The sequence below is a fragment of the Bombina bombina genome, chromosome 5 (genome assembly GCF_027579735.1).
Source record: "Bombina bombina isolate aBomBom1 chromosome 5, aBomBom1.pri, whole genome shotgun sequence".
Classification (NCBI taxonomy): Eukaryota; Metazoa; Chordata; class Amphibia; order Anura; family Bombinatoridae; genus Bombina; species Bombina bombina.
Window position 1 is genome coordinate 235,852,357 of NC_069503.1, and position 26,850 is coordinate 235,879,206.

Here is a 26,850-nt window from a genome sequence, read left to right on the forward strand (position 1 = left end):
AGCTAATAGAATTAAACTGGAAAGTTTTTAAAATTTGCATGATCTGTCTGAATTATAAAACAAAACATTTGGATTTCATGTCCCTTTAAATTTTTAAAAGGACATGAAACCCCAATGTTTTATATGTGATTCAGATAGAACATACAATTTTAAACAACTTTCTTATTTACTTCTATTATCTACTTTGCTTCGTTCCCTTGGTGTCCATGGTTGAAAATTATTAGGTAGGCTCAGGCGCTGGGAGCTAGCTGCTGATTGGTGGCTGCTCACGTATATGCCCGTTATTGGCATAAAGGAAACCAGAAAAATGAAGCAGAATTGATAATAGAAGTTGTTTAAAATTGTATGCTGTATATGAATCACAGAAGAAAAAATTGATGTTTCATGTCCCTTTAACTCTATCCCCCATTTCCACGCGAGCCATCAGGCCGGAAGCTGCTCCTTAACTAGTCCGCCTAACCCTATACGATCAGGTTGATTGACACCACCTGCTAGCGGCCGATTAGCCGCAAATCTGCAGGGGCGGCAGCGTATCATGTCGGACAGACATTGATAAATCGGCCCCCATACATCCATTTGCGAAAAGTATATTGTCCACATGTTAAACCCTTTAGGGAATGGTGTATTTCATGTTAACATTTTTGTTTGGATGTTACGCCACTTCTAATTGATTTGGGTGTTGTCTGTGTAGTTTACAATAAAACAGGTAGCAAGTTGTCTCCCTGCACTTTCACTAATGATCAGTGCTCTTACAAGACCTTTTCGATAGTGTAAGTGCGGAGATACCTTAATAAGGACCTTTTTATGTATATACACATCCTTGACTAGTTATAGGGGCAAGGTTAGTTTCATTAATTTCATATAAGGATCATCTGAAGGACACATACTTTATAGGCCTCTGTCAATACTTTTTGAGGTTTGACAAGGGCCCATATTTACTTGTTTTAACCCCTTAAGGACCACAACACTTTTCAATTTTCTGACCCTTTGAGACCAGGGCTATTTTTACATTACTGCAGTGTTTGTGTTTAGCTTTAATTTTCCTCTTACTCATTTACTGTACCCACACATTATTATATACCGCTTTTCTCTCCACTAAATGGACTTTCTAAAGATACCATTATTTTCATCATATCTTATAATTTTACTATAAAAAAAATATATAAAATATGAAAAATATAAAAAAACCACACTTTTTCTAACTTTGACCCCCAAAATCTGTTACACATCTACAACCACCAAAAAACAACCATGCTTAATAGGTTCTAATTTTTGTTCTGAGTTTAGAAATACCCAATGTTTACATGTTCTTTTCTTTTTTTGCAAGTTATAGGGCAATAAGTGCAAAACCATTTTTTTTCAAAATTAGCACTAGTTCCATTGTAACACTGATATCTGTCAGGAATTCCTTAATATTCTTTGACTGATATATACTGATATATAAGTACTGCGTGACGTTTTTAAAATTTTTTCTTCTTTTTGGTATCTTTGTTAAATCTTAGGACCTTTCCACAAGAAGAGAATTTGTGCGTCTTAAACGCTGAAGGGATAACGTGGGAAACACTGCTGCCATATAGTGCTCAATCTACTAATATCTTGTATTTTTAACATTAGTAATAGTAAACCATACTCAGAGGGCGATTTATCAAGCTGAGGCAGACAGGGGCACTCATATGTTAAATAATAAAGATAGGGATAGTGGTAATGGAAGTTGTATTTAATGATTCCCCGTTAAGTATTAGCTTACCACAATTTAACCAATAAAGGTAGTCACCCAAATTGGGGACAATAATACTAATATCTGATATAATGAAGTATAGACTAGTAATACCAGGGGAGGGTGCTCACTGTTCAAGTAAATGTAGAAAAAATAGGAGACAAGCGAACAGAAAGTAGAGCACTCGCAAAGGGAGACTAGTATAAGTGGCTATTCAGTGGGTATATAATATTAAAACTTAACATTTATTATTCAAAAAATGATAAAAAACTACTTTATAAGTAGTGATTAATACTTAGATTAAAACACAAACAAATAGTAAACGGCTGCATATCCACAATGACCCCAGAATGTATATCATAGAAACTCAGAATAGAGTAGGAGGGATTTTTAGGCAGATATACACCAAAAAATGGTTCACGGATTGCACCAAAATCTATCTAAAAAAGAGGATTGACCTCAAACAAAATTATTCTATCTAGTGCAATACTGGACCGGTGTAGGTCTGTCCAAAATATTCCCTATGACAAAATTAGTATAGTGACTAAGAGGGGAAGTGTAGGTAGCAAGATTCACATAGTCCATACATTCAGCATATTACACAGACCCATTTGTATAGGCAAGAGTGAAGTGTTCACAAACACAAATTAAACCAAAAATACGATCAATGAAAGGTAATATGATTCTATAGATATGTTATAATAAACACATTGACTAGTGAAATGTGACTTGCATAGTTACACTTAGTGGTTGATACAGCCGTAGGAAGAGTGCCTCTGGCGGGCTGAATTCCCCTGGTGGAATTCAGCATTGCACACGAGTGCTATTTTGCTGTTTGACTAGACCAGGGAGATTGAAATTCGCAACCTAAGAAGTGGTGAAAGGATAGGGAAGCAGTGGTCTAATGACCACTGCTTCTTAAATATGGTGTGCAGGTTCTCTTTTGAGAACCTGCAGTTGTAGGCAGGTGAAAGCCTGCCGAAGAGCTTGATAAATCCCCCTCAGTCTAACAAACCAAGAAACAGTATAGTAGGAAAGAAGGGAAAGTCAGGAAATGATAGAAACTTTCTGAATTTATTTGTTAAAGGGACATGAAACCCCCCCACATTTTAAACATTATTTTCTTTTTGTTCAAGTAGAGCATACCATTTTAAACAACTTTACAATTTGCTTCCTTCTCTTGGTATGACAAAACTTATATCTGCAGCCACCAATCAGCTGCTCTTGAGTCTACCTAGGTATCCTTTTCAACAAAGACTATCAGGAAAACAAAGCATATTAGATAAATAGCAGCTTGTTCTATCTAAATCATACACAGGACTTTACAATCCTTTTTTTAAAGTGAAGGTCCATTTTGATGAATTAGTGCCCGGTTTTTAATAAACCAATTAAAAACAAGGACCCTTTAATTAATCAAAATTGACATTTTACTGTTTTCTTCAAAAACTTTCCTTTCTCTTGTAAGGTGTATCCAGTCCACGGGTTCATCCATTACTTGTGGGATATTCTCCTTCCCAACAGGAAGCTGCAAGAGGACACCCACAGTAGAGCTGTCTATATAGCTCCTCCCCTAACTGCCACCCCCAGTCATTCTCTTGCAGCTCTCGACAAGATAGGAAGTATCAAGAGATATGTGGTGACTTAGTGTAGTTTTACCTTCAATCAAAAGTTTATTTTTAAACGGTACCGGCGTTGTACTGTTTTACCCCCAGGCAGAATTTAGAAGAAGAATCTGCCTGGAGGTTGATGATCTTAGCGGTTTGTAACTAAAGTCTATGCTGTTCTCACGCATAACTGAAGAGTATGGGAAAGACTTCAGTTGGGGGAACGGTTTGCAGAGTACCTGCTTTGAGGTATGTTCAGTATATTTATTTCTAGAGAGGTGATAAGATCTAGAAAATGCTGACAGAGCCTTGTATAATTGAGGTAAGCCTGATGCAGGGATTTAACAACGACTGGGATCATGCTTCCAAAAAAGGGTAATATTCATGTTAATACTCATATTTCTTGGTGACAAAACGTTTACATGTTATATAGAAAAAACGTTTTTTCTCTGAGGGTGATAAATCGTTTTTTTTGGGGCCTAGTTTCCACATGGCTAGTCAGATACTCCTAGGAGTATTTTCTTAAGGCCCTCTGACATCGAGTGCATGGTGGGAGGGGCCTATTTTCGCGCTCTAGATGTGCAGTTCATATTCAGACTGAGACATCCAGCTTCCCTAAAGGAGTCTTCTGGCATCTGAGGACCACTATAGAGGGCTTATTCATTTCCTAAATCGTATTTGAGGGCAGGTAGGAGCCACAGCAGAGCTGTGGCAAGGTGTTTAACTGTTTATTAACGTTTTTTAACGTTTTTCAAATCCGGTTTGGGACCAAAAGGGTTAATCATCCATTTGCAAGAGGGTGCAATGCTGCTTTAGTCCCTTATACCCACTGTAAACATTTTGAAGAGTTTACTACTTTTTAACACTGTTTTGCAGTTTATGTGAGTTTTTTTTCTCTTAAAGGCACAGTACCGTTTTTATTTAATTGCTGTTTCACATTTATTAAAGTGTTTTACAAGCTTGCTGGTCTCATTACTAGTCTGTTAAACATGTCTGACATAGAGGAAACTCCTTGTTCAATATGTTTAGAAGCCATTGTGGAACCCCCTCTTAGAATGTGTACCAAATGTACTCAATTTTCTATAACTTATAAAGACCATATTATGGCATTTAAAGATTTATCACCAGAGGTTTCTCAGACTGACAAAAGGGAGTTTATGCCATCTAGCTCTCCCCACGTGTCAGAACCTATAACTCCCGCTCAAGTGACGCCAAGTACATCTAGCGCGTTCAATGCGTTTACCTTACAAGACATGGCGGCAGTTATGAATAATACCCTCACAGAGGTATTGTCCAAACTGCCAGGGTTACAAGGAAAGCGAGACAGCTCTGGGGCTAGAACAAATACAGAGCTTTCTGACGCTTTAGTAGCTATGTCCGATATACCCTCACAATGCTCCGAAGCCGTGGCAAGGGATTTGCTATCTGAGGGTGAGATTTCAGATTCAGGGAAGACGTTACTTCAGTCCGATTCTGAAATGACAGCCTTTAAATTTAAGCTTGAACACCTCCACTTATTGCTCAGGGAGGTTTTAGCGACTCTGGATGACTGTGACCCCATTGTAGTTCCAGAGAAATTGTGTAAAATGGACAAATACTTTGCAGTGCCTGTTTACACTGATGTTTTTCCAATCCCTAAGAGGTTTTCGGAAATTATTACTAAGGAATGGGATAGACCAGGTGTACTGTTCTCTCCCCCTCCTGCTTTTAAAAAGATGTTTCCCATAGATGCCCCCATACGGGACTCGTGGCAGACGGTCCCTAAGGTGGAGGGAGCAGTCTCTACTCTAGCTAAGCGTACAACTATCCCCGTCGAGGACAGTTGTGCTTTCTTAGATCCTATGGATAAAAAAATTGGAGGGTCTCCTTAAGAAATTTTTTATCCTTCAAGGTTTTATTCTCCAGCCTCTTGCATGCATTGCCCCAGTTACTGCTGCAGCGGCTTTTTGGTTCGAGTCTCTTGAGGAGGCTCTACAGGTGGAGACCCCGTTAGATGATATTTTAGACAGGATTAAAGCTCTCAAGTTAGCTAATTCCATTATTTCTGACGCCGTTTTTCATCTAACCAAACTAATGGCTAAGAATTCAGGTTTTGCCATTCTGGCGCGCAGGGCGCTATGGCTTAAGTCTTGGTCAGCAGACGTCTGGCAGATGTTCCAGACGTTCAGGCATTTTGTCAGGCTTTAGTTAGAATCAAGCCTGTGTTTAAACCTGTTGCTCTGCCATGGAGTTTAAATTTAGTTCTTCAAGGGGTTCCGTTTGAACCTCTGCATTCCATAGATATCAAGCTTTTATCTTAGAAAGTTCTGTTTTTGGTAGCTCTTCGGCTCGAAGAGTTTCCGAGTTATCTGCCTTACAGTGTGATTCCCCTTATCTGATCTTCCATGCAGATAAGTAGTTTTGCGTACCAAACCTGGGTTTCTTCCTAAGGTGGTATCTAATAAGAATATCAATCAGGAGATTGCTCCGTCACTGTGTCCTAATCCTTCTTCAAGGAAGGAACGTCTATTACACAATCTTGACGTGGTTCGTGCTTTAAAGTTGACTAAAGATTTTCGTCAAACATCTGCATTGTTTGTTGTCTACTCTGGACAGAGGAGAGGCCAAAAGGCTTCGGTATCTTCTCTTTCTTTTTGGCTGTGAAGCATAATCCGTTTAGCTTATGAGACTGCTGGCCAGCAGCCTCCTGAAAGAATTAAAGCTCATTCCACTAGAGCGGTAGCTTCCACATGGGCTTTTAAAAATGAGGCCTCTGTTGAACAGATTTGTAAGGCAGCGACTTAGTCTTCGCTTCATACTTTTTCTAAATTCTACAAATTTGATACTTTTGCTTCCTCGGAGGCTATTTTTGGGAGAAAGGTCTTGCAGGCAGTGGTGCCTTCCGTTTAAGTTCCTGCCTTGTCCCTCCCTTCATCCGTGTCCTAAAGCTTTGGTATTGGTATCCCACAAGTAATGGATGAACCCGTGGACTGGATACACCTTACAAGAGAAAACAAAATGTATGCTTACCTGATAAATTTCTTTCTCTTGTGGTGTATCCAGTCCACGGCCCGCCCTGTCACTTTTAAGGCAGGTGTTTTTTATTTTTAAACTACAGTCACCACTGCACCCTATAGTTTCTCCTTTTTTCTTGCTTGTCTTCGGTCGAATGACTGGGGGTGGCAGTTAGGGGAGGAGCTATATAGACAGCTCTGCAATAGAAATAAATATACTGAACATACCTCAAAGCAGGTACTCTGCAAACCGTTCCCCCAACTGAAGTCTTTCCCATACTCTTCAGTTATGCGGGAGAACAGCAATGGACCTTAGTGTAGTTTTATCTTCAATCAAAAGTTTATTTTTAAACGGTTTGTAACTAATTCACCACATATCTCTTGATACTTCCTATCTTGTCGAGAGCTGCAAGAGAATGACTGGGGGTGGCAGTTAGGGGAGGAGCTATATAGACAGCTCTACTGTGGGTGTCCTCTTGCAGCTTCCTGTTGGGAAGGAGAATATCCCACAAGTAATGGATGAACCCGTGGACTGGATACACCACAAGAGAAAGAAATTTATCAGGTAAGCATAAATTTTGTTTTTTATCCTTAATGCCGCTCCAGCGATTCCCCCGGCCTTCGGAAGCCTCAGCTGACGTCAGAAATGACGAATCAGGTTTCCTCCATTCACAGCTTTCCCCCCCCCCCCCCCCCGGCGGAATCTTGGCCTGATGCAACACTGTGATTGGAGGAAGCTGGATTCGTCATTTTGGACCCGTGAAGACGGCTTGCGACGGGCGGAGGAAGTCCTGGAGCAGCTACCAGGTTTAAAAGGTAAGTTTTTGAAGAAAACAGTGAAATGCCAATTTTGATGAATTAAAGTGCCCTTGTTTCTCCAACATTGGTGTGTCCGGTCCACGGCGTCATCCTTACTTGTGGGATATTCTCTTCCCCAACAGGAAATGGCAAAGAGTCCCAGCAAAGCTGGCCATATAGTCCCTCCTAGGCTCCGCCCACCCCAGTCATTCTCTTTGCCGTTGCACAGGCAACATCTCCACGGAGATGGTTAAGAGTTTTTTGGTGTTTAAAACAGTGGAATGGGGATTATACAGACTTGTCTCCAATGATTCAAGTGGATCAAAAGACCAGAGATTCACTCCGTTGGTGGCTGACCCTGGACCATCTGTCCCAGGGAATGAGCTTCCGCAGACCAGAGTGGGTCATTGTCACGACCGACGCCAGTCTAGTGGGCTGGGGCGCGGTCTGGGAATCCCTGAAAGCTCAGGGTCTATGGTCTCGGGAAGAGTCTCTTCTCCCGATAAACATTCTGGAACTGAGAGCAATATTCAATGCTCTCAGAGCTTGGCCTCAACTAGCAAAGGCCAAATTCATAAGGTTCCAATCAGACAACATGACGACCGTTGCATATATCAATCATCAGGGGGGAACAAGGAGTTCCCTGGCGATGAAAGAAGTGACCAAAATAATTCAATGGGCGGAGGATCACTCCTGCCACTTGTCTGCGATCCACATCCCAGGAGTGGAAAATTGGGAAGCGGATTTTCTGAGTCGTCAGACATTCCATCCGGGGGAGTGGGAACTCCATCCGGAAATCTTTGCCCAGATAACTCAATTATGGGGCATTCCAGACATGGATCTGATGGCGTCTCGTCAGAACTTCAAGGTTCCTTGCTACGGGTCCAGATCCAGGGATCCCAAGGCGACTCTAGTAGATGCACTAGTAGCACCTTGGACCTTCAACCTAGCTTATGTATTCCCACCGTTTCCTCTCATTCCCAGGCTGGTAGCCAGGATCAATCAGGAGAGGGCCTCGGTGATCTTGATAGCTCCTGCGTGGCCACGCAGGACTTGGTATGCAGACCTGGTGAATATGTCATCGGCTCCACCATGGAAGCTACCTTTGAGACAGGACCTTCTTGTTCAGGGTCCATTCGAACATCCAAACCTGGTCTCCCTCCAACTGACGGCTTGGAGATTGAACGCTTGATTCTATCAAAGCGTGGGTTTTCAGATTCTGTTATAGATACTCTGGTTCAGGCTAGAAAACCTGTAACTAGAAAAATTTACCATAAAATATGGAAAAAATATATCTGTTGGTGTGAATCCAAAGGATTTCCATGGAATAAGATAAAAATTCCTAAGATTCTCTCCTTTCTACAAGAAGGTTTGGAGAAAGGATTATCTGCAAGTTCTCTAAAGGGACAGATCTCTGCTTTATCTGTCTTACTACACAAAAGACTGGCAGCTGTGCCAGATGTTCAAGCATTTGTTCAGGCTCTGGTTAGGATCAAGCCTGTTTACAGACCTTTGACTCCTCCCTGGAGTCTAAATCTAGTTCTTTCAGTTCTTCAAGGGGTTCCGTTTGAACCTTTACATTCCATAGATATTAAGTTACTATCTTGGAAAGTTTTGTTTTTAGTTGCAATTTCTTCTGCTAGAAGAGTTTCAGAGTTATCTGCTCTGCAGTGTTCTCCGCCCTATCTGGTGTTCCATGCAGATAAGGTGGTTTTGCGTACTAAGCCTGGTTTTCTTCCTAAAGTTGTTTCTAACAAAAATATTAACCAGGAGATAGTTGTACCTTCTTTGTGTCCGAATCCAGTTTCAAAGAAGGAACGTTTGTTACACAATTTGGACGTTGTCCGTGCTCTAAAGTTCTATTTAGAGGCTACTAAAGATTTCAGACAAACATCTTCCTTGTTTGTTGTTTATTCTGGTAAGAGGAGAGGTCAAAAAGCGACTTCTATCTTTCTTTCCTTTTGGCTTAAAAGCATTATCCGAATGGCTTATGAGACTGCCGGACGGCAGCCTCCTGAAAGAATCGCAGCTCACTCCACTAGGGCTGTGGCTTCCACATGGGCCTTCAAGAACGAGGCTTCTGTTGACCAGATATGTAAGGCAGCGACTTGGTCTTCACTGCACACTTTTGCCAAATTTTACAAATTTGATACTTTTGCTTCTTCGGAGGCTATTTTTGGGAGAAAGGTTTTGCAAGCTGTGGTGCCTTCCGTTTAGGTAACCTGATTTGCTCCCTCCCTTCATCCGTGTCCTAAAGCTTTGGTATTGGTTCCCACAAGTAAGGATGACGCCGTGGACCGGACACACCGTTGGAGAAAGTAATTTATCAGGTAAGCATAAATTCTGTTTTTTAATAGGTTTATTAACCCTTTGAGTGCTAATGACAGCTCTGAGCCGTCCGTTTCCCACTCTGGTGCTAATGACGGCTCAGAGCCGTCACTAGCACTCTCCCACCTTGAGGGAGATCTGGGGGCTCCCATCCGCTCCTACCCCGGCGATCGGGCCTGCATAGTGACAGGCATCGCCGAGGCTTCACGTTAGGCGCGGTGACGTGATGACTTCGCTGCACAACTTTATTTATACTTAACATTGTTAAGTATAGGAGCAGGGGGCATGCTGTTTAGAAGCCTGTATCTCAGGCATCTAAGCAGCTACAGACCCCCAAGACCCACCATTGGGAAAGGTAATCACCTAACCTTTCCAACAGTGTAAGTATTGGGGGGAAGTTAAAAAAAAAAAAAACTTAAAAAATCTTAGCACCCAGGTGGGAAAGCACTCAAAGGTTAAAAACCGGGCACTAATTCATCAAACTAGACCTTCACTTTAAACCTGAACCAAAATATTTAACAGCTTGTGTCCACATTGATGGAAAACAGCTGATAGCACAGTATCACAAGTTACGTCTTTAGATCAGTAAAATACAATTTTCAAATCATGTGGTTTTTTTTTAAGTCTTGTGTTAGCTCTAATCTGCATTAACAAATCCCCACCAATGATTAAGTGCAAGTGTGTTGTAAAAAGGATACGGGTGTCTAAAACCATAGTAAATTGTTGAAAAAAAATAATTAACTGTTCTAACAAAATAGAGCAAAGTCCCATGGGCACTATATGTGTTAATCCATTATAAGGGGAGATGGGCAAAGAGTGAAAGCCAGGCACCAAGAGAACTGTCCCTAGGTGCTTAACCTCTAATCAACAGCTGCAAAAAGAGCCCAGCTGCGGCCATTGATTAGAAGATATCACCAAGTGCTGTTTTGGAGCTCCTGATGAGTCGATGTTTAAACCTATTAGCAGGCCTTTTTCATAAGTGCATAACTAGGTATATTCATGAGCATGGATGTCTCTTGTGCACTATATAGCAACAGTGTTTGCAACAATGTTTGTGCTCAAGACCTCTTGTATGCTTAGTATGCTCTTACGGAAAGGATTAAAGTTTCATAAAAGAAGAGAAAGGGGTCAATTTAATAAGAGGTAAATGGGGAAAAAATGTAATTGCACATTATCCGAATTCTGAAAGTTTTTAATTTTGACTTTCTTCTACCTTTTTAACTTTAAAGTTGGCTAAAACACACATTACCAGTAGAGCCTAATCTAATTTTTAAGAGATCATTACAATACAAACAGTAGAACTGCATAGTCGACAAATGCATAATAAAAATACATTGCACTTGCACTGATTTTTTTTTTTTTTTTTTTTTTTTCTGGCAGATTTCAAAATTTCCTTCCATTTCCTTTCCCTCTGTATCATGTGACAGTCATCAGCTTATCACAGAATCATACATGTATATGCCGTGAACAATTGCACATGCTCAATAGGTGCTGGTGCCTCATAGTTTTCACAATTTGCTAATGGAAGTACATGGACATTTTTTTTAATTTTAATTGCATGTTTTATCTAAGTATTTGTGGTGTCTTTAGTAATGGGGAAAAAAGCTTAATCATATATTGTACATATTCTGTGTCTCAGTTGAGACATCCAGTGAATTGCTTTTACAGTTTTCACACAGTCAGTAAAAATGTTTCTTTTCCATAGATTGTCAAGACACAGCTGATGCAGGAGACACAGTAACTAATCTGGAAAAAAGTGTCGTGCAACTCTGGTAATGCATTGTGGCTCATGAAATGTAAGTGATATAAAGCATTTTTATTCTGTGACTTTAAAGGGACACTGAACCCAAATTTTTTCTTTCGTGATTCAGATAGAGCATGCAATTTTAAGCAACTTTCTAATTTACACCTATTATCAATTTTTCTTCGTTCTCTTGCTATCTTTATTTGAAAAAATTAATCTAAAAAAAAAATTGGTTCAGGACTCTGGACAGCACTTTTTTTTAATTGGTGGATGAATTTATCCACCAATCAGCAAGGACAACCCAGGTTGTACACCAAAAATGGGTCGGCATCTAAACTTACATTCAGAGAAGAAAGAAAATTTGATAATAGGAGTAAATTAGAAAGTTGCTTAAAATTTCATGCTCTATCTGAATCATGAAAGAAAAGATTTGGGTTCAGTGTCCCTTTAAACATCACACTCATCAATGGTATTGGCTAATAAAGACTACTTACTTTAAAGTAGGAAATGTAAAAGTTTGCAAATTAGGAGAGATAATCAGAGAACTGATTTTACTTATTTAGTAAAAGGTTTATGCACAAACAAATCAATGTATCTGATTGGCTAAGGGTCTACTTATCTTAACAGGGCCGGTGATAGAACGTTTTGTAGCTTACATGAACTAAACATATCACAATTTTGCTCAATACATTTGGAATATTTTCTTTCTTTTATTTTAACTGCAAAGTAACAGCTCATAATTAAATTCCCTATATTTACATATAGATTGAAAACTCATTTTATGCATGGTTAAATGTACATGAAAGTCAAAATTAAACATTCATGGTTTAGATGGAGCAAGCATTTTTTAAGACCCTTTTCAACTTCTCTTTCTGAATTTGCTTTGTTCCTTTGGTGTTCTTTGTTGAAAGCATACTTTGAAAAGCTCAGCAGCATTGTACTGCTGGGAGCTAGCTGGTGACACACATTTTTCTTATCACTGGGTGTGTTCAGCTAGGTCCTAGTAATACATTACCGACTGTTTGTGTTTAACCCCCTTTGCAAGGATTAAACACGCAGAACGTTTTATTATTGCACTGTTGCTTATAAAAGTGTTTCTCAACTCCACTCCTTAAAGGGAAATGAAACCCAAACATTTATTTTGTGATTCAGAGAGAACAGACCATTTTTTCCCCCCAATTTACTTCTATTATCAAATTTGCTTTGTTCCAATGGTATTCTGTGTTGAAGAGATACCTAGGTAGCATCTGGTGCACTACATGGCAGGAAATAGTGCTGACATCTAGTGCTCTTGCAAATTGATACAATTATTGCAAAATTGTTGCCATACAGTGCACCAGAAATGGGCCAGCTCCTGAGGATTCGTCCTTGCTGTTCAAAAAGTGATACTAAGAGAACGAAGAAAAATTGATAATGGTAAAATAAAGTTGTTATAAAATCACATGCTCTATCTGAATTGTTGAAGAAAAAAAATTGGGTTTCATATCCCTTTAAAGGGATAGGAAAGTCAAAATTGAACTTGCGTGTTTTAAATTAACTTTTATTTTCAAATGTGCTTTGTTCTCTTGGTTTCTCTTGTTGAAAAACAATACACACATATCATACACTAGTGGGAGCTGCTGCTAATTGGTGCCTGCACACATTTGTCTCTTGTGATTGGCTGACTAGATGTGTTCATTTTGCTGCCAGTAATGCAATGCTGTTCCTTCAGCAATGGATAACAAAAGAATGAAGCAAATTTGATAAAGGAAGTAAATTTGAAAGTTGTTTAAAATTGTATGTTCTATCCAAATCCTGAAAGAAAATGGAGGTTTCCTGTCCCTTTAAGTACTTCTGACAGACTAGATTTTCTTGATATCTTAACTTGAGCACAGGTGAAATAGCTTATGGGTGAGAGCATTTGTGTGATTCTTTTTAACTCAAATCCCAGGTATTGCCGCCTGCAGACGCATTCAGCTCTTTTCGGAGCCATATTCGTCCTTGTGAAAATTCAACACAACAAAGATCTGGATTTTCACACAAAGAAATCCAGCACCAAAAATAGCCAAATGCTGCTGCGGGCGGCCATAATCGGCATTAGTGTAAAAATGAATCACACAAATATCCGTCCCTAGTAACCAGGGTTACTGATCAGCTGATTATTTTACCTGTGCTCTAGATTAAAATAAATCTGGCCTGTTAGTAGTACTTGAGGAACACTGGCATAGAACACACAAGAGCATTTTCTGTTTGCACTTTTATGTCCCTTTAAAGATATACAAATCTGCAGTGTGAAATTATGTACACAGGACGTTCGCTTTGATAGGCTAGTAGTAGTATTCTCTATGTGCAACTTTTTAAACATTGGAGTTTAACATCTCCCTCAAATGCACAAAAAAAAAAACAAACAAGCTGTGAAATTGCTGGTTTCACCTGTTGCTTAAAAGAAATTCAAAATTAAACTTTGACGATTAAACAACTTTCTAGGTCACATCCATTATCTAAATATGCACAATCTTTTTATATGCACATTTTCGGAGTCACCAGCTCCTACTGAGCATGTGCAAGATTCACAGAATAAATGTATATGCATTTTGTGATTGACTGATGGTTGTCACATGATTCAGTGGGAAGACAAATAAAACTAACTTTAAAATTTCTTTGAAAAACATTTACTAATTATATGAAATGCAAACTAAGTGCATTTTGCATTGTCTATTTATTATGCATATATTCTGCTATTCTACTGTGTTTAGTGGTCCTTTAAACTCTTTGTCTCCCCCCCGCCAAAGTAAAATTAAACTTCAGTCGTTAATTAAGCTCTCACGGTTAAGACTGTGCAGCTCCTATTCTGGTTGCTTGCAGCTATTTTCATGTTTCAATGAGAATTTAAATTCCAGTGCTCTCAGCATAAAATGTTGTCATCCGGGTGGCATTAGGATGTAGCTAGTTGGGGCAGTGCAATAGTTTGGAATATTATTACATTTTCTGTTATTTATAAATGTTACTTAATCTACCCAAAGCACAAATGAATTGCATAATTTAACATAAATCTAATTATAAGTTGGATCAACAAACATTGAAAAAATGTTTTAGCTTAATATTGACTTTTTAGATGGATGGTCAGTAAATTTGCCCTGGTGGTGTACCCATTAAACAGGTCCTGGGGGGAACACTGCATTCTGAAGTTATTACAGTTTTTTGCCATTTAATAGTGAATAAAATAAGCATTGTTATTTAATGTACTTCCTTGACATTTCAAATGTAAATATAAGTTGCAAAAATTTATATTTTGGGGATATCACTATATTCTGCAATCTCAGTTCCTTATTGAACAAGAAATAACTACTTTTTTAATGCAATCTAATTCTCAAAATAGGGCATATTGTTCAAATACTCATCAGCATTAATGTTTTAATATACATAAATTTACACTTGTTTGACTTATTATTGCTTTGAACGTTAACCTTGAATGCATGTTTGAGCCTTTGTAAGCACCTCTTTATATTTGACTGTATTCCAGTGTATTAAAAGTAATTGCGTGTTTAACATTGATTACCTAGGGAGATATTTCATTTGTGTCAGTGATGTTTTTATTTATTTAAATATAATATAAAAGTATATTCAGTTTTTCAAAACAATTTCGAATTTAGAAGTATAATTTTATACAAATTTTGATATCTTTCTACCAATATTTTTTTTTTAAATTTAAGGAAGATTCTAATTTAGAAAAATGCCTATAGAAATACATTATTTCTTAGTCTTGCAAAATGTGAGCTATTAATCCAGATCAGTCTTTTTTTAAAGCAGAATACATTTCAGTGTTTGCCCAGTTCATTCATGCTGCTGCTATAATAATGTACTGTGAATATTTATCTCATTATTCTCACATTTTATGATGACATCACATAGAAAAGCCAGCTCTTGGTCCATTTCAGACACGGTTGAAACGTGTTCTTTTATTAAATTTTCTTCCTTATTTTAGATTTCTTTTTAATGCTCTTTTGTTCAAATAAGAGGTTTTTAACAGTGATGTAAATAAATCACCATTCCAGTACCAAAAAACTACACATCTTAAGATCTTCACAGTTTCTAGATTTAATGTAAACTCCAGATTATTATAAATTCTGAAAATGCACAAGTTATTGTGGTTTGGTAATGAAAACAAAGATGTTCACTCACAAAATTAAATTATTTTGAAAAATTACATTTTTGAAGACAGTTGATATTTTAATTGATATTAATTTTTTTTTATACATCTTATTAATATTTTGTACTAATTACTAGCTGTATATTATTGCTTTTCTCCTACATTGGTGTATCCGGTCCACGGCTTCATCCTTACTTGTGGGATATTCTCAATCCCTACAGGAAGTGGCAAAGAGAGCACACAGCAGAGCTGTCCATATAGCTCCCCTCAGGCTCCGCCCCCCAGTCATTCTCTTTGCCGCTCTAACAAGTAGCATCTCCACGGGGGTGGTAAAGAGTATGTGGTGTTATATTTGTAGTTTTATTTCTTCAATCAAGAGTTTGTTATTTTAAAATAGTGCCGGTTTGTACTATTTACTCTGAGGCAGAACAGTGATGAAGATTTCTGCTGAGAGGAATATAATTTTAGCACCAGTAACTAAAATCCATTGCTGTTCCCACGCAGGACTGTTGAATACCAGAGAACTTCAGTTGGGGGGAACGGTTTGCAGGCTTAACTGCTTCAGGTATGATCAGTCATTTTTCTAACAAGACCAAGTAATGCTAGAAGACTGTCAGAAATCCCCTCAGGGATAGGTAAGCCATTTTTCTCAAACTCTGTATAAAATAATGGCTTAAATTAAGGGCTCAATGCTGGTTGACACTATTGTGGGCTTAATCGATTGCTTATTAGCATGTTTCAGTATGCATAAGGTGTTTTTTAAGACTTTTTAAACACTTATGGGGTTTAATATTGCGCCTGGCACTTATTTAGACACCTAAGCTAGTCTATAAGGCCCCACCACTCTGGAAAGAAGAGAGAGGAAGCCTCATTTTCGCGCCTCAATTGCGCAGTTGTTTTTGACTAAACAGTTCATGCAGCTTCACGTTGGGAGTCCAGAGACATCAGAAAGGACTTCAGAGAGGCTTATTTCTTACTCAAATAATCCCTAAGGAAGGTAAAAGCCACAGTAGAGGCTGTGGCATTGTACTGTAGTGTTTTTAACCGGTTAACTGCTGTTCTTAGCTCCGGTTTGGGCATTAAGGGGTTAATTGGTCTGAAAAATTGTGTGCAATCTTTTCAAAGTATTAAGACAATGTGGTGAAAATTTCATTAAAATCGGATGATTTTTTGATGTTTTAGTATTAAAGTGTGCACTTTTATTATTTAAAGACACAGTAACGTTTTTGTCAAAATTATTTTTTATTGCATTGAAGTTCTGTCTAACTCTGTCAAACATGTCTGAACCTTCAGATAGCATTTGTTCTGTATGTTTAAAGGCCAAGGCGGTGCCCCCATTAAACTTGTGTGAAGTGTGCTATAGCGTCCAAACAGCTTAAGGACCGCACAGTCACGCTTATAGATGTAGCCCAAAATGATTCTTTAGCTGAAGGTAGTGAGGATAGTCCACTATCCTCTCCTTCTGTGTCAACACCAGCTATGCCCGCGCCAGCGATGCCCAGTACATCTAGCGCACCGATTCCTATTACTTTGCAACAGTTAGCGGCAGTAATGGATAATTCTCTCGCAGCATTTTTATCCAAACTGCCAGCTTTTCCAAGGAAGCGTGATAGCTCAGTTTTAAATACAGAAGATGAGCAAGCAGACGCAGCGGATAATTTATCTGTAGTGCCCTCACATCAATCTGATTTGGCGGTGAGGGGAGGGCCTGTCTGAGGGAGAAATTTCTGACACAGGAAAAGTTTCTCAGCAGGCAGAGCCAGATACCATAGCATTTAAATTTAAGTTAGAACAACTCCGCGCCCTACTTAAGGAGGTCCTAGCTACACTTGATGATTGTGACCCTTTGGTGGTCCCAGAAAAATTGTGTAAAATGGACATATTCTTAGAGGTCCCAGTACACACTGATGCATTTCCGATACCTAAGAGGGTGGCGGATATAGTGACTAGGGAGTGGGAGAGACCTGGTGTACCTTTTGTTCCCCCCCCCCTATATTTAAGAAAATGTTCCCCATTGTTGACCCCAGAAAGGACGCGTGGCAGACGGTCCCTAAGGTAGAGGGGGCAGTTTCAACACTAGCTAAACGCACGACTATACCAATAGAAGATAGTTGCGCTTTCAAAGATCCTATGGATAAAAAATTAGAAGGTTTGCTTAAGAAAATTTTTGTTCAACAAGGTTTTCTTCTTCAACCAATTTCTTGCATTATTCCTGTAACCACTGCAGCATCTTTTTGGTTTGAGGAACTAGAAAACTCGCTCCAGAAGAAAACTGCTTATGATGAAGTCATGGACAGAACTCACGCCCTGAAGTTGGCTAATGCCTTCATTACAGATGCCGCTTTTCAGTTAGCTAAATTAGCGGCGAAAAATTCAAGTTTTGCAATCGTGACGCGCAGAGCGCTTTGGCTAAAATCTTGGTCGGCGGATGTGTCGTCCAAAACAAAATTGCTTAATATTCCTTTCAAGGGTAAGACCCTATTCGGGCCAGAGTTGAAAGAAATTATTTCAGATATCACTGGGGGAAAGGGCCATGCCCTTCCACAAGATAGACCTTTCAAAGCTAAAAATAAGTCTAATTTTCGTTCCCTTCGCAATTTCAGGAACGGACCTGCTTCTACCTCTACAGCCACTAGGCAAGAGGGTAACGCATCCCAGCCCAAGCCAGCATGGAAACCATTGCAGGGCTGGAACAAGGGTAAACAGGCCAAGAAGCCTGCTGCTGCTACCAAGACAGCATGAAAGGGTAGCCCCCGATCCGGGACCGGATCTAGTAGATGGCAGACTTTCTCTCTTTGCTCAGGCTTGGGCAAGAGATGTTCCGGACCCCTGGGCGCTAGAAATTGTCTCTCAGGGGTATCTTTTGGAATTGAAGGTCCTTCCTCCAAAGGGAAGGTTCCACATGTCTCGCTTATCTTTAGACCAGATAAAGAGACAGGCATTCTTACGTTGCGTAGAAGACCTTCTAAAAATGGGAGTGATACACCCAGTTCCAACAGCAGAACAAGGACTGGGTTTTTACTCAAACCTGTTTGTAGTTCCCAAAAATGAAGGAACTTTCAGGCCAATCCTGGATTTAAAAATCCTAAACAAATTCCTCCGAGTTCCATCATTCAAAATGGAAACCATTCGGACAATTTTACCAATGATCCAGGAGGGTCAATATATGACTACCGTGGACTTAAAGGATGCGTACCTGCATATTCCTATCCACAAAGATCACCATCCGTTCCTGAGGTTCGGTTTTTTGGACAAGCATTACCAATTTGTGGCCCTTCCCTTCGGATTGGCCACTGCTCCCAGAATTTTCACAAAGGTGTTAGGGTCCCTTTTAGCGGTGCTAAGACCAAGGGGCATTGCAGTAGCACCTTACCTAGACGACATCTTAATACAATCGTCGTCCTTTCACAAAGCAAAGGCTCATACGGACATTGTTCTAGCCTTTCTAAGGTCTCACGGGTGGAAGGTGAACATAGAAAAGAGTTCTCTGTCCCCGTTCACAAGGGTTCCCTTCCTGGGAACAATAATAGACTCGGTAGAAATGAAGATCTTTCTGACGGAGGTCAGGAAGTTAAAGCTTTTGAACACTTGTCGAGTTCTTCATGCCATTCCTCAACCCTCCGTAGCTCAGTGCATGGAGGTAATAGGACTCATGGTTGCGGCAATGGACGTGGTTCCCTTTGCTCGATTTCATTTAAGACCACTGCAACTGTGCATGCTCAAACAGTGGAATGGGGATTATGCAGATTTGTCTCCCCAGATACAAATGGACCAGAAAACCAGAGACTCACTCCTCTGGTGGTTGTCTCAGGATCACCTGTCTCAGGGAATGAGTTTCCGCAGACCGGAGTGGATCATTGTCACGACCGACGCCAGCCTCTTGGGCTGGGGTGCGGTCTGGGAGTCCCTGAAAGCTCAGGGTCTATGGTCTCGGGAAGAATCTCTTCTCCTGATAAACAGTTTGGAATTGAGAGCGATATTCAATGCGCTCCAGGCATGGCCTCAACTAGCGGAGGCCAAATTCATCAGATTTCAGTCGGACAACATGACGACTGTAGCGTACATCAATCATCAGGGAGGAACAATGAGTTCCCTGGCGATGAGGGAGGTATCCAAGATCATCAAATGGGCAGAGGATTACTCCTGCCATCTATCAGCAATTCACATCCCAGGAGTGGACAACTGGGAAGCGGATTATCTGAGTTGTCAGACCTTCCATCCGGGGGAGTGGGAACTTCACCCGGAGGTTTTTGCCCAGTTAACTCAACTATGGGGCCTTCCAGATCTGGATCTGATGGCGTCACGTCAGAACTCCAAAGTTCCACGTTACGGGTCCTGGTCCAGGGATCCCAAGGCGACATTGGTAGATGCCTTAGTGGCGCCTTGGTCGTTCAATCTAGCTTATGTCTTTCCACCGTTTCCTCTTCTCCCCCGGCTAGTAGCCAGGATCAAACAGGAGAAGGCTTCTGTAATTCTGATAGCTCCTGCGTGGCCACGCAGTACTTGGTATGCAGACCTGGTGAATATGTCATCGGTTCCACCATGGAAGCTACCTTTGAGGCAGGACCTTCTAGTCCAAGGTCCATTCACACATCCAAACCTAGTTTCTCTGCAACTGACTGCTTGGAGATTGAACGCTTGATTCTAGCTAAGCGTGGGTTTTCGGAATCAGTTATAGATACTCTGATCCAGGCTAGGAAGCCTGTCACCAGAAACATTTACCATAAGATATGGCGGAAATATCTTTGCTGGTGCGAATCCAAGGGTTACTCATGGAGTAAGATTAGGATTCCAAGGTTACTATCTTTTCTCCAAGAAGGATTGGAGAAAGGTCTGTCAGCTAGTTCTTTAAAAGGACAGATATCTGCTCTGTCTGTTTTGTTACACAAGCGTCTGGCAGCCGTGCCAGATGTTCAGGCTTTTGTACAGGCTTTAGTCAGAATCAAGCCCGTCTACAGACCTGTGGCTCCTCCATGGAATCTAAATTTAGTTCTTTCAGTTCTTCAATGGGTTCCGTTTGAACCTCTACATTCCATAGATATTAAGTTACTGTCTTGGAAAGTTTTGTTTTTGGTAGCTATTTCTTCTGCTAGAAGAGTTTCTGAATAGTTTGCTTTGCAGTGTAATTCACCCTATCTGGTGTTTCATACAGATAAGGTCGTTTTACGTACCAAACCTGGTTTTCTTCCAAAAGTGGTTTCCAATAAGAATATTAACCAGGAAATAGTTGTTCCTTCTCTGTGTCCTAATCCAGTTTCTAACAAGGAACGTCTGTTACACAATCTTGATGTGGTTCGTGCTTTGAAGTTTTATCTAAAAGCAACTAAAGACTTCAGACAAACATCGTCCTTGTTTGTCGTCTATTCTGGCAAGAGGAGAGGTCAAAAAGCGACTGCGACCTCTCTGTCTTTCTGGCTGAAAAGCATAATCCGATTGACTTATGAGATTGCTGGAAGGTAGCCTCCTGAACGAATTACAGCTCATTCCACCAGAGCTGTGGCTTCCACATGGGCTTTCAAGAATGAGGCTTCTGTTGAACAGATCTGTAAGGCAGCGACTTGGTCTTCACTGCATACATTTGCCAAATTTTACAAATTCGATACTTTTGCTTCTTCGGATGCTATTTTTGGGAGAGAGGTTTTGCAAGCAGTGGTGCCTTCCGTTTAGGTTACCTGACTTGTTCCCTCCCTTCATCCGTGTCCTAAAGCTTTGGTATTGGTTCACACAAGTAAGGATGAAGCCGTGGACCGGATACACCAATGTAGGAGAAAACAGAATTTATGTTTACCTGAAAAATTTCTTTCTCCTACGGTGTATCCGGTCCACGGCCCACCCTGGCATTTTGGTCAGGTTTATATTTATATTTATATTTGTAAACTACAGTCACCACTGCACCCTATGGTTCTCCTTTTTCTCCTAACCGTCGGTCGAATGACTGGGGGGGCGGAGCCTGAGGGGAGCTATATGGACAGCTCTGCTGTGTGCTCTCTTTGCCACTTCCTGTAGGGATTGAGAATATTCCACAAGTAAGGATGAAGCCGTAGACTGGATACACCGTAGGAGAAAGAAATTTATCAGGTAAACATAAATTCTGTTTTTTAATAAATGCTGCATTACCAGACTGTCAAATTTTCTAATTTTTAACAACTTTAATATTAAGAATTTGCCACTCCTGCTTTTGAGCGCCAATCCCCAGTTGACATAAATTACTGTTTGTGGAGATTGACTTGGCTCCACAAGTTTGACAAAAGTAGGTTTTATCAGTTTGGGAACATTCTTTAAAAAAATTATATTGTAAAAAGTTTTGAAACCTATTGTTTTATAAATAGCAATGAAAATTGATTGCAATATCCCTTTTAAACTCTTCCCAATCCCCTCTTGTGCCATCATGCTGCCTCTGATCAGGGGCAGAACTACCGTTGGTGCAGTGGCACCAAGGCACAAGTGCTGGGAGGAAGAGCCCATAGCAGTCAGTCTATACATAAGCATGTGCAGAATGTATACAATCCTAATGAAGGGGAGCCTTTTATTAGAGCAGGCTGTAGGTCCTTCTATCATCAAACTCATTATACGGAGCAGCATGTGTTTGTATTACTGTTGCTTACTATCGAGTTACCTTTGCACCAGGGACCTCTTGAGTAGATCCGCTGGTGCCTCTGATACTTCGTCATTGCTTTACTGTTTATATTGCATTTATATTATCTCTAACATCCTGTCTATATGTCCTACCCTTTGCACATTTATCTATACAGAGCTATTGTCCTTCTTGTGATGCCCTTGTCCTGTGCATCTTGTTTTACTTTGTTCCCTGTGGCCTTCTGTCTCCTCATTCTCCTCACTCACTCATGTCACTTCACTCAGCATCTCTATCTTCTTTATATTCCCTTAACCTTATGCATGTCACTGCTTTTATCCCCTCAGACCCCATGCAAGTCACTGCTTTTATCCCCTCAGACCTTGTGCATGTCACTGCTTTTATCCCCTCAGACCTTGTGCATGTCACTGCTTTTATCCCCTCAGACCTTGTGCATGTCACTGCTTTTATCCCCTCAGACCTCGTGCATGCCACTGCTTTTATCCCCTCAGACCCCCTGCATGTCACTGCTTTTATCCCCTCAGACCCCCTGCATGTCACTGCTTTTATCCCCTCAGACCCCCTGCATGTCACTGCTTTTATCCCCTCAGACCCCCTGCATGTCACTGCTTTTATCCCCTCAGACCCCCTGCATGACACTGCTTTTATCCCCTCAGACCCCCTGCATGACACTGATTTTTATCCCCTCAGACCTCCTGCATATCACTGCTTTTATCCCCTCAGACCCCCCTGCATGCCACTGCTTTTATCCCCTCAGACCTCGTGCATGCCACTGCTTTTATCCCCTCAGACCTCGTGCATGCCACTCCTTTTATCCCCTCAGACCTCGTGCATGCCACTCCTTTTATCCCCTCAGACCTCGTGCATGCCACTCCTTTTATCCCCTCAGACCTCGTGCATGCCACTCCTTTTATCCCCTCAGACCTCGTGCATGCCACTCCTTTTATCCCCTCAGACCTCGTGCATGCCACTCCTTTTATCCCCTCAGACCTCGTGCATGCCACTCCTTTTATCCCCTCAGACCTCGTGCATGCCACTGCTTTTATCCCCTCAGACCTCGTGCATGCCACTGCTTTTATCCCCTCAGACCTCATTCATGTCACTGCTTTTATCCCCTCTTGCCACTGCTTTTATCCCCTCAAAGGCTCAGACCTCATTCATGTCACTGCTTTTATCCCCTCTTGCCACTGCTTTTGTCCCCTCAAAGGCTCAGACCTCATTCATGCCACTGCTTTTATCCCCTCAGACCCCCTGCACCCTCTTTTCACCTTCATCTAATCGTGTAACCAGACTGCAGCACCGCTCCCAACAGCTGTTTATTTACATTTTTACACACTTTGCCTTCTATCTAAGCACCTCCAAAGTGCTTATGTAACAACCAGGTTAAATTGTGTTAAGCTTTCAGTATGTAAGTGGTTTGATATAATACGTATGAGACATAGTACCAGATACTTATGTGTTTATTAAACTGTTTTGGAGATCAAGCCAAACCTAAGGTATGTTACTAAAGTAAAGTATGTGCAATGATAAGAACATTGCATCAAGAATGACAGTGGTCTTTTATTTATTGCAATATTATTATAAGTGGTTTAATTTAAGGGCTGTAATAATGTACTTTTAATAGAAATATGTTATTTAAGTGATTTATAACTTTATTAATACCATTTTTTATCTAATCATTTTATGTGCTTTTAATTTTGCTTAGCAATATTTAGATATAAAGCAGGTGGAACATAGTAAGTTGCTAATTTATTTATGTTGTCTACATATTATCTAAACCTATGCTTTGTGTTTTCTAATGGCTTTTATCCTTAGTATTTGTCCTTGAGATGTCCTTTTATATATAAGCTTTTTCATACACTATGGGTACTATATAAAAATATACTTTACAATACGATCTTTGTGCACCACCCACTTATTGTCTTGTTTTCAAATTATTTCATAGTAATTCTTTGTTTCCATCTTTGTTAAAGGTCTGCAGACCCAATTTGCACCCTTGGTAGAACAGTGTTTCTCAAATGGTTTGTCCCGAAGGAGCCAGAAGTGTGTGGTCAAATATTGATATTAAAAATTAGGGATTTGTCTGTTTCCACTCTTTTCAGAGCCAGATTTCTTCTTGTAAAAGCGCAGCACAGAAAGATCTGGATTTGCACAGATATTTGTTAGTTGCTCTTTCACAAGAAGAAATCTGGCTCAGCCGCTGGTGGTGGCCCTTTTCAGTATTCATTTGCTAATGAAACGACAGTGCACTCATGCCTGTTTTTACAATTATATTTATAAAAAATTGTCAGCAGGTCAGCTTTAGGAGATGGGATACAAGTTAGAGCTTTTCTTAGTGGCATTTTTAAGCTTTGCACTTAAAGCTATCAGGACAGCTTGAAGTATCCACACCTTTCTATTACAGTAAAATGGGTACATGTTGCTGTGTCTGCAATAAGCAACTTGCTGGTGAAAAGGTCGCTGTAAACTAAGCAGTGTGCTACTGCATTAGTGATGGGTTAGAGTTGGATAACACTCAATCCATCCTTGCTTATTATCATCCTTTATTTACAAATGTGTTGCACTTAGTGAAGATCTCTTTCTAAGGGAATGTTTTCAGTGCTATTCCTGGGAGCTGTAAAGTCCATTATTTCAATTAATCATACAGTGATATATACAGCTTTGAAATCCTATTATTTGTAAGCATCACCAATATCTGTAGCAAGTGTTTTTGCACAATCTGTAGGGGCATAAATGTTAAAACATCAGCAAGTAGGCTGGTAGTGAAACCTAAACATGTATGTGGCCCTAGACTGGAGTGGTATTGAAACCTAAACATGTATGTGGCCCTAGACTGGAGTGGTATTGAAACCTAAATATGTATGTGGCCCTAGACTGGAGTGGTAGTGAAACCTAAACATGTATGTGGCCCTAGACTGGAGTGGTATTGAAACCTAAACATGTATGTGGCCCTAGACTGGAGTGGTATTGAAACCTAAACATGTATGTGGCCCTAGACTGGAGTGGTAGTGAAACCTAAACATGTCTGTGGCCCTAGACTGGAGTGGTAGTGAAACCTAAACATGTCTGTGGCCCTAGACTGGAGTGGTATTGAAACCTAAACATGTATGTGGCCCTAGACTGGAGTGGTATTGAAACCTAAATATGTATGTGGCCCTAGACTGGAGTGGTATTGAAACCTAAACATGTATGTGGCCCTAGACTGGAGTGGTATTGAAACCTAAACATGTATGTGGCCCTAGACTGGAGTGGTATTGAAACCTAAACATGTATGTGGCCCTAGACTGGAGTGGTAGTGAAACCTAAACATGTCTGTGGCCCTAGACTGGAGTGGTAGTGAAACCTAAACATGTCTGTGGCCCTAGACTGGAGTGGTAGTGAAACCTAAACATGTATGTGGCCCTAGACTGGAGTGGTATTGAAACCTAAATATGTATGTGGCCCTAGACTGGAGTGGTATTGAAACCTAAACATGTATGTGGCCCTAGACTGGAGTGGTATTGAAACCTAAACATGTATGTGGCCCTAGACTGGAGTGGTAGTGAAACCTAAACATGTCTGTGGCCCTAGACTGGAGTGGTAGTGAAACCTAAACATGTCTGTGGCCCTAGACTGGAGTGGTAGTGAAACCTAAACATGTCTGTGGCCCTAGACTGGAGTGGTATTGAAACCTAAACATGTATGTGGCCCTAGACTGGAGTGGTATTGAAACCTAAACATGTATGTGGCCCTAGACTGGAGTGGTATTGAAACCTAAACATGTATGTGGCCCTAGACTGGAGTGGTAGTGAAACCTAAACATGTATGTGGCTATAGACTGGAGTGGTAGTGAAACCTAAACATGTCTGTGGCCCTAGACTGGAGTGGTGGTGAAACCCTAACATGTCTGTGGCCCTAGACTGGAGTGGTGGTGAAACCTAAACATGTCTGTGGCCCTAGACTGGAGTGGTGGTGAAACCTAAACAGGTCTGTGGCCCTAGACTGGAGTGGTATTGAAAGCTAAACATGTCTGTGGCCCTAGACTGGAGTGGTAGTGAAAGCTAAACATGCCTGTGGCCCTAGACTGGAGTGGTAGTGAAACCTAAACATGTCTGTGACCCTAGACTGGAGTGGTAGTGAAACCTAAACATGTCTGTGGCCCTAGACTGGAGTGGTAGTGAAACCTAAACATGTCTGTGGCCCTAGACTGGAGTGGTAGTGAAACCTAAACATGTCTGTGGCCCTAGACTGGAGTGGTAGTGAAACCTAAACATGTCTGTGGCCCTAGACTGGAGTGGTAGTGAAACCTAAACATGTATGTGGCCCTAGACTGGAGTGGTAGTGAAACCTAAACATGTCTGTGGCCCTAGACTGGAGTGGTAGTGAAACCTAAACATGTCTGTGGCCCTAGACTGGAGTGGTAGTGAAACCTAAACATGTCTGTGGCCCTAGACTGGAGTGATAGTGAAACCTAAACATGTCTGTGGCCCTAGACTGGAGTGGTAGTGAAACCTAAACATGTCTGTGGCCCTAGACTGGAGTGGTAGTGAAACCTAAACATGTCTGTGGCCCTAGACTGGAGTTGGAGTCTTTTTAGAAAATTGTTTGCAGACAGGGATATCCAGCACCTGGGTGCAAGCTATACAGAGGTTCCACACCAAACCCCCAATAACAAACTGTCCAAAGAAAGATAATAGCAGCACCCCAGATATAATCAGAACATTTACACATTTATAAAAGCATCCAAAGAGATCAAGATCTTTTTCGATATTTATTACATTTTCTGATTTGTATCTGGAGTGCTGCTATTATCTTTCGTTGTACAGAAATATTTAAAGACCTGATTTTCTTATTATTCTTGGAATCTAACACACATTTTTTTATTTAAAGGGACACTAAATTTAAAATGAAATTATCCATTAAATGTTTAATTATTGCATAATAAAAACAAAAACAAAAAAAT

The 26,850-nt window shown here is 40.5% G+C and overlaps 1 protein-coding gene across 1 annotated transcript in view; it reads left to right on the top strand.

Moving 5' to 3' along the window:
* MPP7 (MAGUK p55 scaffold protein 7) overlaps positions 1-26,850 on the top strand; it is a 1,181,171-nt gene that overhangs the window by 67,739 nt on the left and 1,086,582 nt on the right. Inside the window, exon 2 of the mRNA XM_053713897.1 lies at positions 11,146-11,236. The gene's annotated coding sequence lies outside the window, so the exon portion shown is untranslated. The remainder of the gene's footprint in view (positions 1-11,145; positions 11,237-26,850) is intronic.